The following is a 6954-nucleotide window of genomic DNA, read 5'->3' as shown; positions in this document are numbered from 1 at the left end:
AATATTTTATTTTAAGTATATCAATGAGCTAACTAGAACAATCTTGAGTTTTGACATATTTGGTACAACTGTAATTTTTTGAGCTTCAGTACAAGATTTTTATTTCTGGTCTCAATACCATTTCTAAGATTTGTTAAACTTGCGATATTACGAGGTTTTAGAACGCCAAAAAACTGATGCTTTTTAACTTCGTTGAAAAATAAGAATTTCAATGTAAACTTATTTATGACTAATATTAGTAGACATTTATTGAAATCTTTTATTACCTAACTAAGATATTACCAGTATACTTTTGAATGTAAATAGGATACTTTTGAACTTCCATTTATTTATAATTAATATTAGTAGACATTTATTGAAATCTTCTTAAAAAATAACATTACGATATTACGAGTATACTTTTGAATGTAAATAGGATACTTTTGAACTTGCATTTATTTTTAATTAATATTAGTAGACATTCATTGAGGGAACTTTTGAACATCATGTTTTATAAATTATTGAACTATTCGTGAAGTAGACGGGGAAACAAAACAAACACCTAAAGTGTATCATTTGAGAATCATTTATTCAAGTTAATATTAAACACACATTTGCAAAACAAAACAATAATATCAGGTTGCATGTATGCAAGGTTCAGGAGGGTCTGACAAATTTCCACCAATCTGGTCTTCATTACAACTCTTTAGTTAATTGGTGTACTGCATTTATCCTGTGAATAAAAAGAAAAGTACAATAAACCTTAATTTAAACCGTACAGAAATGTACTACAACATTTTATTTTGTGCCAGCTTTCTTGAGAAGTAAATATATAATATAAGACGTGCAATATATATGCTCCTAATGCAGATATCAGAATAGCTTGTTGACATACGGTTACTGCATATCTACTACTTAAATGTTAAGATTAGTTATCAAGGTACAATTGGAACAAGAATTTATTCATACAAAAAAGTTATAAGTTAAAGTGAATTAATTATGCACAGATTGACACCAACAACTAGTTAGATCTTATATAAGTGCCTTAAATTATCTGTGATTTCATCCGGTTATTAGAAATATATTTTTTAGTGTTCTGGGTTGTATGTGACGATTTTGTTTTGAGATATTAGCACCAGAAGAATTCATTATAATGCAAATTTTCCTGATTAAGTATGCACAGATTTGTAACAAAACCCTTCGTTTGTCCCATACTATCCGATTGCCGAGTTTTGTCTGAATATGATCACTGGTTCTAGATTTATATTTATATTTATTTATTTCACCAGTATACAAACAAAATATTTACATGTTCATGTACGGGACAAAATTGTATAATACTGGTGGGGACCAAGGAAATAGTCCATTTGGACTAGTCTAGTCCATAGCCCTTAATATTAAATAAAAAAAATTAAGTCGTCATAAAAGTCACAGTAAACAAACAAAAGTAATGAATTAAATAAATGAGATCAACCAGTAAATAGTATAATCAATCATCACAATGAATGAATGATATTAAAATGATTTAATAAGAGTATTCAAATTTGCATACTTTTACTTTTAAAATGAATATGCTCTATGTACATAGATAAATATCACTGACTGAGAAGCATTTTCTTCAGCTCTTGTTTGAAAATGCTTCTACTGCCCATGCTTTTTAGGGTTGGGGGGGGGCAGAGTTCAGATGTTTAATAGTGGCGTATTGAAAATTATGCTGTGTAATGGTTAAACACATGCAAGGGACAGTGAAGTTACCAGTAACACCAGATGTGGTTGGATAGGGATGATGAATGTGCTGGGGGAAATAATCGCTGACACCATGGACAAATCGATTTGTTTTGAGGTCAAAATTTGTAATTGTAATTTGTCATTTAAAACAGTACATCCATAAATGGTTTTTCATGCACAGCATATAGATAGAAAATTTTACATAAAATTGAACAATCCTTTGCAAAAATGACAAGAACACAATAAAGAAATTCATAAATAGGGTATAAAATAAAATGACTACGAAATAATATGATAAAATTACAATTAAAAATAAGTCATTGAAAATGACACAGTCCCCGTTAAATGTTTCAAAGTTCTCTTTGTGCTCGTCATATTAAAGCAGAGGGGTTGTCGCGAGCGTGTCCTTGAAAATTGAATTCCAAGTGGCGTATACAACAGATTGTTTATTTTACATCAAAACACGTGTTCCGTGAAGTAGTAATATGGCCAAAAATGAAAACAGTCGTTATTCGGCCATCTATGATCTGATTATGAAACACACTGATATGTATGATGTATGCCAAATACGAATGAAAATGGTACATAAATTGTGGAAATATAGTAGTAAGGCCAAAAAGTCAGATGGCTGTCAATCGGCCATCCTTTACCAGATTTTGAAACAAATTGTCATGGACAATACATCCTAACATGTATAAAGTACATGTATGTGCGAAATTTGAATGAAAACTGACAGAGCACGTCCAAGATACAGCATAAAAAAACAAGATGCCTGCCAGTCGACAATCTTTGATCCAATTGCGAAATAAATCGTCATGGACATGTATCCTAATATGTATAATCTATGTACCAAGTTTGAATGACAACTGACAAAGCATGTCCAAAATACAACATTTTCAGAAAACAAGATGGCTGCCAGTTGGCCATTTTTGAATCGAATCACGAAACCACGGCATATGCATATGCCCCACATAAGGTACTAGGCACATACAAAGAATGAACGGGATCAGTCCACAGGATTCTGAAATATGACTCTGGACACACGGACGCACATACGGAGACCGAATTATAAGTCCCCGCTTTCGGACTTCATCCGAACGGGGACTAAAAACATAGCAGTCCGAAAAAACGATAAAATGCATAAATGGGGTAAAATATGAATTTACAACAAAGTGGTAAGATAAAATTATACAATATTGTTAGCAGCTGTAGTAATACATTTGTAAGTGAGAAAACTAAACCCCTTTTCAGATAGAAGTTTTTAACAAGCAGCCTTTTGGTTGAGATAGCTCCGCTGTTAGCAATGCACATTTCAATTAAAGAACAGAAGATATCATTAGAAAATGAACAATATGCAAAGTATCGATGCAATGGGACTTGTTTTCAACAAGAATTCAAAAATATAATTTTTCACCATACATGATTGTGGTTTTTAACAAGAAGTCGAAAATATCACTTTTAGTAAAAATGATAAAAATATTCACCAAAGTTAGAGAATTAAAGATATCATTACAAAATGAACAAATCCACATGTAGAGAGAGGTCCATATGTAGTACCTATATATGTAATATCAAAGCAATTAGACTTGTGGTTTTTAACAAGAAGTCGAAAATATCACTTTTTACCAAAAATGGCAAAATTATTCATCAAAATTAGAAAATTGAAGATATCAATACAAAATGAACAAATCTGAGAGGGATCTACCCAAGGTACATATACACCAAGTATCAACACATTCAGGCTTGTAGTTTTCAAGAAGAAGTCGAAAAAGTAAAACATGGACGAAGACGGACAATCACTCGTATGATAAGCTCCGCTCGACAAAGTCGACTGCGATGCTAAAAATCATCCCCCCTTTTCATACAGACTGCTCAAAATTTAAATCCCCTTCTGATCGCACATGTATGTGTTGCATCCGGTTAGTTATACATGTACAGTTTCCAATTAGATAAAATGCTATTTATTCACTTTGTTCAAATGTCTTAATATGTAAATAAAACAAGAAAACCATCAGAGATGGTTGATTCGCAAGCTGTTCATGGAAAATTGGAATCATTCACTGGCAGTTACAGCTTTGGGTACCTTACACAGATATTACAGTGACTATAAGGCAGTGTATGCTATTTTTAAATCTGGTTAATTACACTGAACACATCTGTATGTAGTTGCTAGAAATTTGTGAACTCTTTGTTCTTGCAATTAAAGTTAAACACTGAAAAGCTTTAGTGTGAATGGAGAGAATTTGTAAATTGAGAGCAACAGTTTTAAAAATAAGCATGACAGTCAATACAGTTTGGAATCAAAGAAAGCTTAGAAAGAACTCCTGTGTGCTGAGAGTTTTGGAGACACATTAAAAATTAATTCAAAATTACTTATACTTGAGATATTGATGGAATAGCTGAAAACTAATTATGCAAATAAGGTAACTAATATGAACAGCTTTAAGTGTAAAACTAATAAAGTCTGCACAATGTACCAAGTTTCATTGAAAAGTGATTAGAACCAAAAAAATATTAATTATTATGCTAATTAGAGAATTAATATGAACAGATTTTAACCCAAAATTAATCAGACTGTCTATTGTCCTAGAGCATTTATGTACCAAGATTTATTCAAATGTGATGATCAATACTTGAGATATCAGTATTAATTATGTTAATTAGGTGATTAAGAAGCATAAATATTTACCAAAAACTAATATGGTGCATAGTCTTAGGTTCATTGAAATGTGATGGGTACTCTTTAAAAGTTTCATTGAAATCCAATGAGTGGTTTTTAGACATCATAGAACAGCAACAAATTAACTAATTATGCAAATTAGGTAATTAATAGGCACACTTATTTATCCCAAAATTAATCAGGTATCTGCATAGTCCTAGAATATCTGTCGCAAGTCTCATTGAAATGTGATGATTAGTACTTGAGATATCAGGTGAAAAGCTGAAAATTAACCAATTATGCTAATAAGGTGATTAATATGCACAAATATTTACCGAAAAACTAATTCGGTCTCTGCACAGTTCTCAAGTAACTATGTACCAAGTTTCATTGAAACGTGATCATTACTACTCGAAATATCAAAAGCTGAAAATTAATTAATTATGCAAATTAGGTAATTAATATGTACTGATATTACCCTAAAAACTATCGGGTATGTGCAGTGTCATTATAACACCTATGTACCAAGTTTTATTGAAATGTTATGATTAGTACTTGAGATATCAGTGGTAAAGCCGAAAATTGATTAATCATTATGTAAATTAGGTAATTAATAATATTAACAGATTTTTACCCAAAACTAATCAAATCTGCGTATTAGTTCAGATCATCCAATGATCCAATGAGTGGTTCTTCAAAAATCAGTGGAACAGTCATAGAACAGCTTAAAATCAGCTAATTATCATGCAAATTAGGTAATTAATATTCACATGTACCAAGTTTCACCAAAATTTGATTAGTGGTTCTTGAGATAACGGTGGAACAAAAAAAAGTGACATACAGACAGACAGGGTAACTGCAAAGACTCACTTTTGTGCTTCGCACACGGGAGTCAAAAAGTCAGCATAGAAATGCCAGACACAATTTGGTCTATAAGCATTAATATATGCAAACGTATGCAAATTAGCACACACAATATGTTGTCAGAACCGGAACCATAAGTACACTAACCATACCAAGTTTGGAGAAGATCAACATAGAAACAGCAGATACGACTTTTTCCACAAACATTAATATAGGCAAATAATATTCAGATATGCAAATTAGCACACACACTATATATTGTCACCACCGGATCAATAATTACATTAAAACCGCGGAAAACTAGAGCGAAATCCCCTCGTTTGCCGCCATCTTGAATAAGTTATCGTGACGTCACAAGGCGCCACAGTTTTCCCATTTCACGCAGTTTTCGTCGTGAAAACGACCAATTTCGGACCATCGCCCTCAAAATAATTGAAATAGTTTCGAGACCCATCGACAGTAGAAAAGTAGAAACTTGAGGCGAAAATAATGAAAAAAACGGCTGTTACGGCCCGACCTGATTTCAGGTCAGTAAAATATGGTAACTCGCATAGGATGGAACTGTAGCTCCCTGGTTTCGCGTTAACACCACGACGAACAAAATAACAGACAGCGAAACCAAGCGAGCTACAGAACTGCAGCTATCGTGTTCGGAGCTGTACAACGCACAGGCATATTTTAAAAAATCAGATTTCTCAAAACGCATTACCAAAATTACAAAAACACTGGAGACGGCACCATGCAGATTGTCTATCAGAACACGGATGTTTTTTACCTCCATGATCAGGATAAGTGGCGACCGACTAAACTGCGACAAGCTGTTTGTCGGCCTGAGTCACTCACTTCACTGAACGTACCCAATATTTTCGAATAGTACGGGCATATTTTAGAAGCAACATGAACAATTTATATGCTAGCTATGATTGCTGATTACATTGTATCTCCCAATTCATAGCACCCGGACTGCAGCTCACACCATCACATCACTGCACTGCACTAGTAAACGAGCACTCTGTCTCTGGCACTGAAACCAGCGTCAGCGACAACTGTCCACGAAGCGATTACAATCATGAAACACCCACCTCCCATTATTTAGTATTTGTACATGTTTGTTAACAAATCGAATGCAATAACTACCCACCTTTTAGTCGCAGTGATGTAAAATAGCAATCTATGTGGAAGATTCGTGGGACGGTTCAAGAGCAACAGAACGGCCATTGATTTCCGGTAGACAAATTTAAAGTTTTCCCATGATGCCATTTTCATACTCCTCAGGCTAGTAGTCAATTATCGACGGGTTTTTTCGCACGTTTGAAGAAGTAGAACGGGGTTTCCGACGAAAAAGAGTTATTAATAATAAATAGTCTCGCAAAAATAAGGAAACGCCAACAGTATCTGTTGATAATATAAAGTTAAACAACTTCCTGCTAAAATATGAATGTAAGAGTCATAAATTAGTGAGTAATTAAGATATAAAAAAATATACAGGGGAGACTTTTGAACGTAAGGGTCATTTGAACTCCTAACAAACGTGTGATACCAGAAGCCACGAATTGGTGACGTTACAAGATAAATGCTCTTCAATTAGTGTCGTTTTTTCGGTAAAGACGAATTGCAATAAAGATACTTAAGACATTGCCAATAAGGTGGAACTAATCACGTGTCAATATAATGGTAATAAAAGTTTAACAGAACAATCATATAGTCACGCCGGGGGTCAAGCA

At 33.4% G+C, this 6954-nt stretch overlaps 1 long non-coding RNA gene across 1 annotated transcript; it reads right to left on the bottom strand.

The window, feature by feature from the left end:
* Positions 1-551: 551 nt before the first annotated feature.
* On the bottom strand, positions 552-6569 carry LOC146738302 (uncharacterized). The gene is made up of 2 exons (XR_014930339.1): positions 6372-6569; positions 552-712 (listed from the first exon to the last, which is right to left on the bottom strand). It is a non-coding gene; the product is annotated as an uncharacterized LOC146738302 (long non-coding RNA).
* Between the last annotated feature and the right edge of the window lie 385 nt (positions 6570-6954).

Source organism: Saccoglossus kowalevskii, chromosome 9 (assembly GCF_978046115.1).
Source record: "Saccoglossus kowalevskii chromosome 9, keSacKowa6.1, whole genome shotgun sequence".
Classification (NCBI taxonomy): domain Eukaryota; kingdom Metazoa; phylum Hemichordata; class Enteropneusta; family Harrimaniidae; genus Saccoglossus; species Saccoglossus kowalevskii.
Note: the sequence above shows the minus strand (reverse complement) of the source record. Positions and strands in the feature narration are given on the sequence as shown.